Consider the following 12,500-nt stretch of genomic DNA (forward strand, 5'->3'; position numbering starts at 1 on the left):
TTTAAAGTAAAAAGATAATGCGTCATAGATAACATACCGTAAACGACCTTAAACTTGTAAGATAAATCCGCAGAAATGCGTCAGCGAAGTTGTAAGTAAGATAATAAGAGAAAAACTCCACTAATCTTAACACAAACACCACATATAATATCCCAAAAAGGGAGACAATAATGTCAAGTAAGTGTAATGGCGTGTAGCTGAAGTACAAGTCAAGATCGATTCGAGTTCTTTAACAAGGTCAACCACAGCAAGGCCAAAGAGAGGGACTAAGGGTTATCCGTATTTTAGGTAAGAGGTAAAATTCTTTCACCATATTTTACACTTATTATACCGTTATACCATATATCTTTTTGAATTTGGGAAGCAGTAGGTTTCAACTACGTTTCGGGCAACAATCTGCACCCTCGGTATTAAAACACACACTTTCGTCCCTTAGTATATAATATACTATTATTATTCAATATCCCCGGACGATTTTTGTAGTAACATATAAAAAAATTCATTTTTTTGTGGCAAATGCATCGTTCCAAGGCACTTTCCTGAAAAGCGGATCAAAAACTTCGCCTACGCGCGGAAAAAGGTTAAATCTACATCTGTTCTTGTGACTCATTTGCTTAAAACTGGAAAAGGCGTTACAGAAACAAAATCTACGTTGCTCTTCAAGACGGCGACGCTCGGAACTTCCTGCCTGGAGACCAGGCATTCTTCTTTTTTAGATTATCACATTTTTGAAATACATGGTAGCTCATAATTATGTTATACTTACGTTTTAAAAGCAATAAGCCTTAAAGCACTTACACATAAATATTCGCCCATACCAAATTTACAAGTGCAAAGAACTGTGACACATTTTCACTTTGGCTTTGAAGTAGGAAGATTTGTGTAGAATAAAGACTATATCACAGGTACCTATCTGGGTAGGAAAGGTTGAAAACCTATACAGATTGGCATTTACAACTTTTCTTTCTTACAGATTTGTTGTAGAATTTCAGTATCATTTTTAAACGGTTTCTTTGTACCAGTTGCAAATTTGATGGGCTACCAGTAATAGAATACATAGACCTTTGACACCATGAAATCTGATTACATGTAATAATAAATACATGAAATATACGATGACTGGTATCTATAAATATTAGTATACACCATGAATTGAAAACTTTTTTTCTACAAATGTGTTGGATAGGATTAGGCTTTTGGCAACTTGTTTCGTATCAATAAATCAACAGTTTAGTAATATTTTGAATTTAATCGCATTACCAGTTATATTGCTTTCTATGGATTAAATTAATGATAGATTTACTATCGAGTATACACACTATTTCTGAAATTTGAGAATGTATTAACAGAATAAGAATGCGTCGCGTCCGTTAATATTTATACGCTTACAAAATTCTTATCCTGAAAATAATAAATAAAGCTAAAAGCTGTTTAATCGCGTGTAATGATAAATATTCATCAAGCGTGCCGTGTATATACCGTAAACGCCGTTTTAAGATTATTTAATAAATCAAACAGGTTGCAAAACTTACACAATGGCCACGAGTTCTCTAATAATGTTATAATGGTAACTCCATTAGTGACATATAAAATACGGTTGTAAAATATTTTTTATGTAGATTAATGCATTACGATATTAAGGTTTAGTATTCAAATAAGGCAAAAAATGTGTACACTTTCAACACATGTCACAATACTTTAACTTCCGTAATAATAGAAATACGTCGACGTGCATACACCATTAAGAACGGTAGCTTTCATTGTTCATAATTGCACCCACTGATGTTAAACTACGGATAAAGGGATTTACAAGCAATAAATTTTTAGATTAACATAGATTTTCTAGCCGCATTTTTAGATCATTCCGCTATTAATTAAATGTAGGTGTCGTGTAGGCTGTCCCCGTGTATTTATATGCTACAATGAGAGGCCGTTATGGAAAATTTCGAAAACGTCTCATTTGAATAATAATATTTGCGTCCTTTTATTTTCTATGGGCGGACAATCATCTCGGTGTCCATGTCACTTCCTAAAAAGCTTCATCAATCCACTTCATTCAAGTCTTGATTATGATATCCATTTTGGGTGTGTAATATTTGTACAAGAATTCGGTTGCAAATAAAGTAGCCGATTCTGATGATTGCGATATTAATCTAGCTAGATCTACGAGATTAATAATAGGGAAATATTACGGCCAGCAAGCACCATCATTCATATAACGGTGCGTACATACCATACCTACAATTTCTTCATTTTTCTACATTGAATTTATTTAATCAAAGCTTCGTTCATTATCGCTACTTGCGTACAGGTTTTAATAAACAATTCCATAGATGACAAGCGGCAGTGGTACTAGATCTCGAATAGTTGCATATACCTACTCTAGCTAGGTGGTCTATGTTCACATAAGTATTAATAATTAATAAACGTTAGTTTTGAGTCGTTACTTATGGATATCAGATCAGATTATCAAGGAAAATAAGGAACGTTGCACGCTTCGTCATGTTACAGTTGTCATTACTTTGTATGCAAATCAGATCTGCATTTCAAGCGAAGTGGACACTTAAAACAATTTACTCACATGCATTGTGGTGATCCCTCAAACAAAATGAATTCAATTTGTAACCCCAAATTAACTAAATGCCGCCAGATGCTCAACATATATCATCAACGTGAAATTTTTCATTAGCAAACAAATGAAGTGCGTCCCTAATTTGAACTTCAATATTAGGAAATGAGTAGTGCACATGACACATCGTCAGCTGATGGTTCTCATGGCGATTGCTATTGCAGGTTGTTTAAGTGAAGAATCTTGCATTTAATGTTTATAAATTATACATGTGTCCCAGGGAGTGGGCTAATGCCACCTTTTATTCACTTGCAAATTTCAAGCCCTCTAACGACTGAAGCCTACCACGTCTTGATCTATTTTTCCAAAACCATTTCCATTGAGTATACACTTACGTCGTAGTATATCATCTATATCACTTCAAATGATGGTTGGATCTGCATGTAGTAAATATCAAAATCGACAGTAATATGAGATTATTCTCTATTATTTTATAATTTACAAAGCATTTCGCTTGTAAGGCGAATATTGGTATTATCTTTTCTTTAAAGGCCTACACTAAAAAGCAGGGGTTGGACATGGAACCGAAAAGAAGTGGTACCCTTTGCATTTATAACCGGAACCGTGATTCAAGAAGTTATGATAACGGGAAACGATATCCGTATTGCTCTTAAATTTGGTTTTAATGTGTTGGTGTTGACATTTATTAGAGTTACCATAACACTTAACCCAAAAACCAAGATAAAATTAGGACTACAAGAACCATGCAAGAAATAAAATTTAAATTCCATTCGAACACAGAATTTAACCTAACTATGCAAATCGCCGCCACTTACGTATTCAACACATCTCAATTCATATCCTCCAAAATGAGAGAAATAGTGCTCACTCTCGTCCCAAACTACTTCGCGAAATACACAACATCCTGTTAATCACCAGAAAGTAATGAGAAAAACTTGCAATTAAATCGACATTGAATTTATTCATACAACTACGCTTAGTCTGCCTACCATCAAAAAGAAACGAAAAGATAATCTAACATGCAATTCTCCAATAACAATTCGCCACGAAATAAGAGTTGATTGAAAACTGCAGTGACCCTCACACAAATTAAACCGTAAATATACATGAAAAAAATGAAAAAATCAATAAATGTTACAATTTACACAGCAAAAAATATTGATTAACCCTAAAACTTAAATTGTATAGGTACACAGGTACAGTAACGTGACAAAAACAAAAACATTGAACCCTATGCAAGAAACATGTAATTCGAGTAGTACCGGGACACGCAAATGCGGTCTTCAACAGAAATACATCTCTTCCTCCACAATATCTTACATTTCTGTGACTTCTCTATGGAAAATTCAACTTCCTGAACCGAAAAATGGAAGTATACGTGACATCTTTTGGGATGGGGCGTTCTTCGTGATTCAACAGTTCGCAACGTTATTTAGAAAAGTGTTTTTTCGATACTTTTGAATAGAGTTATAGTTATAGCGTTATATATCTTTTAAAAAAATTCACAGATTTCGCAATCCTTACAACCATCGGAGACATTGGAAATGATAACCGTACAACGCCATATCTAAAACACAAAGAACTCTTTATTCACACGGAATCAGTTGCTCCACTCGCTGGCAAGCTCGCTCGTGTCGTAAACGTAAACTTTCTAAATAATAAGCGTCGTAACATGCTTTAAACTGTCACGAGAGATGTGCGAGAATTTTCGATTCGAATTAACAAAACCCTTGCGCACTGTTGAGTAAGTAGTAAGTACCGTATCGATAGTATCCGCCACTTTTCCTGAATCTACCGATTGCGGTCGAGTACAGGACAATCATCACTTAATGCTCTTCTTTTCTGCTTACGAAACCCGTAACTTCATACCCATACAAAACAGAAAAAAACACTGCGGAAATCACCCGTGTTAATCACAAACTCATTCATTGGTAACTATTTTCTTTTTACTTTTTGAGTTTTTATTCGTTAGGGATTATTTGCGTAGTATTTGTAAATATTATCTCATGTTTTTCTCGGGTCGTAGACGAGAAGTTTTCTTATCGCTGCGAAAGCTAATTAGTTTCAAGATAAGGACGTATTCCCGCCGAAGTTTTACATAGGTGCAGATTATTCTGCGCATTAACTTGTTAGGCCTAGATTACACACTACGATAAATCGTAACTAGCATATATCGTAGAGTGTAAACCATGCATTAAGGAAGTGGATGCGGAAGTGGAAAATGAAAGGAAAAAGGTGGTGGATGTTTGAAACGTAACCGTTTGTTTTGGTGTATTGCCGTATTTGAGTGTATCTGAAAAGACATTATGTCTTGTTTAACTGTAAGGTTGTGTAGAACAAAGCTAGGGAGTGTAACCGAGTTAAGCGGATGCGTGTTTTCACTTTTACGAAGAAGTTTAGTCGGAATCCTATGGTTATCGGGCGTTTGTCGCGGAAGAGAAGCCTTTCTTTAAGGTCTTCAAGTTATCAGTTAAAGGGAATTTTCCACCATGAAAGGGCTTATACAAATCAGTGTCGTTTAAGTCGAGTTTTAAGCGAAGTTAAGTCCGAAGCACCATCCATTTAGTGTTTGTGCTACGTACTAGTGCGTCTGTTTGTTGAAAATCGTAGTCTCGAACGTATCAGAAGGATTATTTCACTTAAGATAATTAAAACATTGTTTAATCGAAAGCTTGTTGCGTGGTGTTATCTGGCCCTGAGTGCCATTCTTTTTTTCACCTTATTTGTGTGATTGATGTTGAATAGATTTGTTTCATCTGTAAATTGTTAGTCTTGTGTTTAATCGAGCCCAAATTCATCCCAAGAGACAAGAGTTTTCATGTTAAATTTTTCTTATTTCGAACCCAGAATTACGACAGGCGTTAATTGAAAAATTAATTCTTTGGAATTTTAGAGGTGGTTAAGGCTGCTGAATTTCTTAAATGACTCAAATGTATGTAAATATCGAGATTTCTAATTACTGGGTGTTTTAAATTCTACTCCTCTCGGCTTTCAATAGATTTATCGGGTCACGGAATACGGAACTAAATATGCTAAATTTCGCAAAATTTAATCAAACCGTATCAAGTGACCAAATTATAACTAAAACTGTTGATCTTTTCAACATAAAAACCAAGTTCAATCGGCCTCATTGTGAGAGACGTCTTAGAAATTCTTGTGCAAGTGCTTACTGAGGATTTTCTCCAGTTATACTAAACATTAACAAAGTTCATTAAACGCAGTGTACGCAAAGCATGTTCTTGTAAGTTAAATTACCATTTATCTGTAAAAAACCCACTGAATTCGAACCCACTGTATTCAAGAAATATTCCCTTTGAAATAATAATCATTACCAGAAGAATTCGTTTCAACATGATTTTGGTTAGGATTTTACGATTACCGTATGGTTCAAGATTTTATAACTTTAATAATTAGTCAGCCAATTTCAAGGGCCCAGTATTGTTGAATGCTGATATCTTTTCTTTTGTATAAAAAGTAAGTAAAACGTTGTATAGGTGTGTATGCATACAGGTTGAGCATTTTGTCTATAACACTGAAAATATCTCCAAAACGTTTTTTAAAGAAGCTTTTTATGGTATGCAAAATTATAAAAACTTTGCTTCCAATCTACATACGTACTTTAAATTTACAACCTAATATTGTCCAGGTTACCTTATGGTCTAAATTAAGAGCAAAACTTGTAATTGTATAGGTACTATTTTACGTTGCAAGTACAACCACCCATTTGTATATTTTCTCCTTGATTTATTGTCGTTGAAGTTTCCTTATCATTCACCAATGATTTACAATACCACGCGCGTAACACTGAATGAAGTAACGTTACTTTGAATTCGAAATTTTTCACAAATCGTGCAATAAATCCCAGATGAATTTTTTTCCATTAATAGGCAATTTATCATATCGTTAAGAGGATTCCTATCCTTGTCAACACTAATCTTAAAGATTATTATAATTAATATCGGCCAGTTACACATTGTACATAAATTACGGCAAGGGAAAACGTTTGTAATTAATGGTTAAAGGAATTTGAAACGGTGTTAGAAGTGTACGTTTGTGAAATTTCGCACGTCTTTACTTGACGTTTCTAAACGCAGATAACTTATCATGTCTATTGCATGCTCTATTTCTATCCAATTATCGAGTAGTCATAATAAAACTGGTCGCCGGTAAAAGGCCACGTCTTACATTATAACAACATTAACTTTACTTTCTACTGCCGCTACCAAATTTATTAAAAGTTTTGTAATAAATTGCACGATTTTAATCTCTTTAACATTTGATTTCAGCCAATTGCACCGCGTATACAACGACACGAGTGCGAACGTATTTGCAAACTAAATAAACAATAATTTCAACAATTCCAACTGGTACATAGTATTTCTGCATTGTTTACGGGTCGAGATATCTGAAAATACATAAATATATAAACGCCTGTACAGTATGCGCATATTTTCTTTATGGTGGTTGAACATGGCGAATGTGTTAGCTTCTATTATTATAAATACTCCGCATGTTCCGTACTATTTGCAAAACAAATGTGTATCCATTACTTTGCACTCCTATAGGAAGTTCTGACCTTAAGTCAACTACAAGTAGTTTTACATTTTATCTTTGCTGATTTGTAATGCAGTTTTCGGGATTTTACACTTGCACAAAGTACTCAAATTTCTATGAACATGCGCTCAAATACCACCGGAAGTTTTGGAAGTTTTTGAATATCAAATAGCCCTGCATGAGCCATGAAGACGTTTTTGTTAGTTTTTATTTTAGGTTAGCGTTGCAACCATCAGGATTTTATTGGGGTTTTGTTGGTTGCCTCTTTCCTATCCTTCAGAATTCTTTATATATTGTAAACTACCTATGTTCTGTGCCCGATTTTTGGTTTTCTTTGAAACCACCTTTATCATTTTTGGTTTATATCTTTTTCTAGTTGATTTTTCCTCATATTGTTGGCGTTCATTGCGTAATCGTTATTTTGTGCCTCGAATTTGTTATCGATAATGCTCCCAATACTACCTAAGGGTAGCATATTTTCCAGAAAATTTAATAACCTTTCTCGATTAATGGTGCGCAAACTGGCTCTTCTTTAAGACACCTCGTAACAAGTTTTTGTATTGTTTTCATTTTTTGTATACTTCGGGTTACATCGACCCACTTGTAAGCAGTTTCCGAACGACCATCATTAACCTTTAGTTCAGTGTTTCTCAAACTTTTTTGTCTGGCGGCACATCAAAATTATTAAACAAAATTCGCGGCACTCCTAAGAATTCTTATTTTTTTGCCTTTTTAGTTAGTAAAGACGTATACCCTCATCTCATTCTCAAGGACATTCAATATTTCTCTGTTCTTTGTTAAGGGGGCTTGTTTTGGGCTAGAGTGAAATCATATCATGCGCGTAAAACTCGGTAGCCGAAGGCGAGCTCGTCTGGCTCACAATTGTTTAAATCGCATTTGTCTATTTATTTATTAATAATAATAATGGTCATTTATTGAAGGATAACACTGTACATACTAATAAACAGAATTCATGACTATTAAATAGGAAATAAAAAACTAACGTCAGAGTCACCTTCAATAGGGCGAAGTTCAGATTTATGAATAGGAAGTTTCATAATGCTCTGCTCTCTGCTCTTCCACTTAATCCTAATACTTAACAATAATTTTTATTGAAAGAAAGAATACGTCCCGAGTACAAAATTGAAATTATATTAATTAATTTAATATGAATTAGTTGGTTGTTTAACTGATTAGTGGCATGCCATTTGCAATAAATGGCAATAATAATTTATAGATGAAGAAGAGAGGAAGTTAATTAATAAAAAAAGAGAAAAATATCAAGATAAATAAAAAATAAAAGAAATTTTAAGTATTATTTTTTTTTATTTGCATAAATAGTTTTAGTAAGGCGATGTCTGAAAGAGGCAGTCCTAAGTGTTTTTACACATTCAGGCAGTGAGTTATATAAATTACTAACGGTATATGAGAATGATTTTTTAAACAAATGCGATTTAAAGCTTTTCTTTCTAATATTTACGTTGTGAATATCATATCTAAATTTAATTTTGTCAAAAAGGTAATTCGGTTTCTTAGTAGTTATTATTTTGTGAAATAGAACTGATAAATGCAGAACTCTTCGGTTATACATATATACCCATTTAGATTCAGTTAATTTATTAGAGATACGATGGTATTTATTTATTTAAATTTATTTAAAATCGTCAATGTATTTTTGAAATTGACTAATATACGCATTTAAAGCGTATTTAATAGTTTCAGAATAAATAAAATGACGCATCAAAAACCTCAAAAACTGCAACATTTTGAGACTATTTACGGTTCCAAAAATTAACTTTAACGAAATGGCAAAGCCGCATTATATTTCGTTAATAATCAAATTTATGGGGAGCAGACCTATCTTGAAAAATTTCTGTCCATTTTGTAGAGAAAAAAAAACATGTTTGGCTGTAAGGGGAGCTTTTTTTGGATTTTTCGGGCGGTTGGTTTTCGAGTACGGTCCTCACTGGGCATTTGCATGTGACGATGCATCTGAATCAGGTGAGGATACTTCCCGGCTTCTGACAATTCGAGTTTCTGGTCATTTTATTGGCCGAAAGAAAGATTTCTATTTGTAAAACAGAGCGTAGCTTTAAGAGAAATTAATGTTCTGGGAGGAAAGAAGTAGAGAGACGTGGAACATTACACGGGCAGCCACGCGAGAGTTGCGTAATATGACGCACAGAAATACGTTTTTATAGAAGATTTAGTGTTTGTAAAAGCACGCGACACTCAATCTAATACGATAATTAATTAACAGTATAAATAAGGTAAACGTGCAATGAAAATGGGTACTAATCAATCATTTTTATAATTTGATCATGGGAAGAGTGTACAAGAGTGGCCACTTGTTAAGTACTCGGCAGTTTTAGTACTAATCACACAACAGTACAATATAATACTATGCTTTTCCATCTTGGTATATACATAATGTACTATTATGTTGCACCTTGAAAACCTTAGCCACAACCAAGGTTGTTTTAGCCACAACCAGGTATAAAATTACATTCATGTCAGCGGATGAACTTCAAACGGTTACGTGACGCTAATAAGCTCCCCAGGTACGATCACGAAATTAATAAAAATGGATAGAGGGGGTGTTCAATAAAAAAAATCTGCGAAAGAAGCCCACAATCTTAATTAAAAGTTCAATTCATTTTTTCGAAAGTGAATATAATAATAATAATAATATCTTTATTGTGTTAGTAGGCATAACCTTTACACTTGTCAGTAGTCAGATATATAGTATATATAAAACAGTTACAATTTCAATTTTAATACACTTAACATGAAAGCACAAACATTATAAATTAATATATAACAGACAAAGTAACTTCTATAAATCCCCAAAGTCATTTTCAATGAATTCGCCTAAATTATAAAAACATTTACTAATAAGATACGTTTTCAATACTAACTTAAATTTCCTATATTGTAATGTCCGTATATGATGAGGAATTATATTAAAAAATTTTATACAATAATAGTTACATCCGGATAGCGTTCTGTTTAGTCTGATGGGGTTTAAGCATATATCATCTCTATTACGTGTATAGTGGTTATGCACAGATTGGTGTGTATTAAATGAAATTAGATTTCTTTTAATATACAACAAACATTCAAGTATGTATAGAGAAGGAAGGGTAAGTATATTGAGTGAGACAAAATAACCACTACATTTCTCCCTGCGACCAATCCCTGCAACTAGTCTAATCACTCTCCTTTGCAGTTTGAAGATTCTGGTAGATATAGTAGAATGTCCCCAAACTAGAATTCCGTATGTGATGTGGGGTTGTACTAGTGTTAAGTAGGCAACTCTGAGAATGTGCTTTGGTAATTTATTCGACAACTGCCGTATCAAAAATGTGCCGGAATTGATTTTTTTTGCTCCAGGTTAATTGGCTATCAATATTTAAGCCTAAAAATTTGGTGGAAGGTTGGGTGTGCCATGAAGAAGGTTTACACAGGGAGAATATCATTTCAACTGTTTTACCTGAGTTTAAACATAGCCGATTAGCATTAAACCACCGACTAGCCATAGCTTCAGCTACTAGGCTGTTACGTTTACCAGTTGCCAGGCACTTGTGGCTCACAGAAAAGCACGTGTCGTCTGCAAATAGTGTAATAGAACTAACACGAGCCATATATTTGCATAGGTCATTAACATATATCAAAAAAAGCAAAGGGCCTAATACAGACCCTTGCGGAACTCCGTGAATTACGGGTAGTACGTTCGACTTACTGCCGTCTACAGTAACATATTGAGTTCTATCTGTTAGGTAAGAGGCAAGTAACTGGCAACTGGTTGTACCAAAATTATAGTGACGAAGCTTATCAAGTAGAATACTATGAGAAACACAGTCAAATGCTTTCTGGAGATCTAAAAAAGTTGCAATATTGCCTTCTCTATTTTCAAAACTGCGTGATATATTATTTACAAAAGCAATGACTGCATCAGTGGTTGACTTATTTTTTCTAAAACCAAACTGTTGTTCCGAGAACAAATTGTTTCCTTCAAAGTATGCACTAATTTGGTTTGATAGCACTTTCTCATAGATTTTTGCCACTACAGGGACAATAGAAATAGGCCGATAATTATTTAGATCGGTTAGATCTCCCTTTTTCAATATGGGCACGATTGACGCAATTTTTAAAGATCTCGGAAATATACTTTCTTTGATACAAGAATTTATAATTTTTGTAAGAGGTATAATAATATAATTCTTTATAGTTTTTATAATTTCAAAACTCAACCCATAACAGTCTTTGCTTTTATTTGTTTTCATATTATCAATGATGATACGAACATCGCTATATGACACCTCCTTAAAAGAGAATGAGACGGCAATAGGCACATCAATCCCAGCCATTAACTTGATGGGGTTAATATTTGTGTTGGGTAGCTTGTGAATAATATTTTCGGCGACACTAGTGAAATAAATGTTCAAAGAATTAGGTTCGATGGGACATTTCGGTGATAGAGACTTTTTCCTGTTTTGATTTATCAAGTTCCACATCGTTTTCGATTTGGATTTTGAATTAGAAATATACTTATCAAAGGCGTTCGTCTTTGATTTGTGTAATTCAGTTTTGTACATGGCTTTGTATTTGCGTAATTGGAGGGTTGTAAAAACAGTAGGATTTTGCTTACATGCATCAGAAAGAAAAGCTACAGTTTCTCGCATTTTTTCTAATTGTGGAGTGAACCAACGGACATAATGTACTTTTGAAGCTTTACCTGTATATTTCTTTTCCTGGAAGGAACTATTCACATAGTCAGAGATTTTATTGATAAACATTTGAAATTTTGTGCTCGAATCTATAGATTTATCCGAAACAAATCTCCAGCTTTCTTCACTGACCACATTGCAAAGCATTACTTTTCCATATTCCGTTATAGGACGGTAAATTTTTTTAACAATTACATCCCTATAACGAGTATTCGGGTATAAATTAAAAGAAATACCTAGGTGATCAGATAGGTTTGTGTCAACCGTAGAAATCTTGTTTACATCAGTCATATTCGTGAAGACATTGTCCAAAGTATTCGCTTTCCTAGTAGGTGCACTGACTAATTTAGTAAAGCCAAAACTTTGAAGTAAGTCGCAAATATATAGGCAGTTTTTATCAGGCGAGTTAAATTTGAAATTAAAATCACCTGTTATAACTACGTTTTTGTTCCAGATATCAGGAAAAGATAATAAGTTAGTTAATCTGTCTCTAAACACATCAAAATTACCATTTGGTGACCTATACACTGTGACAATTATCAGATTGTACTTAACAATAAATACACTACAAAATTCACAATTAAGTTCATCAGAAAGTTTATCAATTTTGTTTACATTACCAGTTG

The sequence above is a fragment of the Photinus pyralis genome, unplaced genomic scaffold (genome assembly GCF_008802855.1).
Source record: "Photinus pyralis isolate 1611_PpyrPB1 unplaced genomic scaffold, Ppyr1.3 Ppyr1.4_unclustered_Scaffold7838, whole genome shotgun sequence".
Taxonomy (NCBI): Eukaryota; Metazoa; Arthropoda; class Insecta; order Coleoptera; family Lampyridae; genus Photinus; species Photinus pyralis.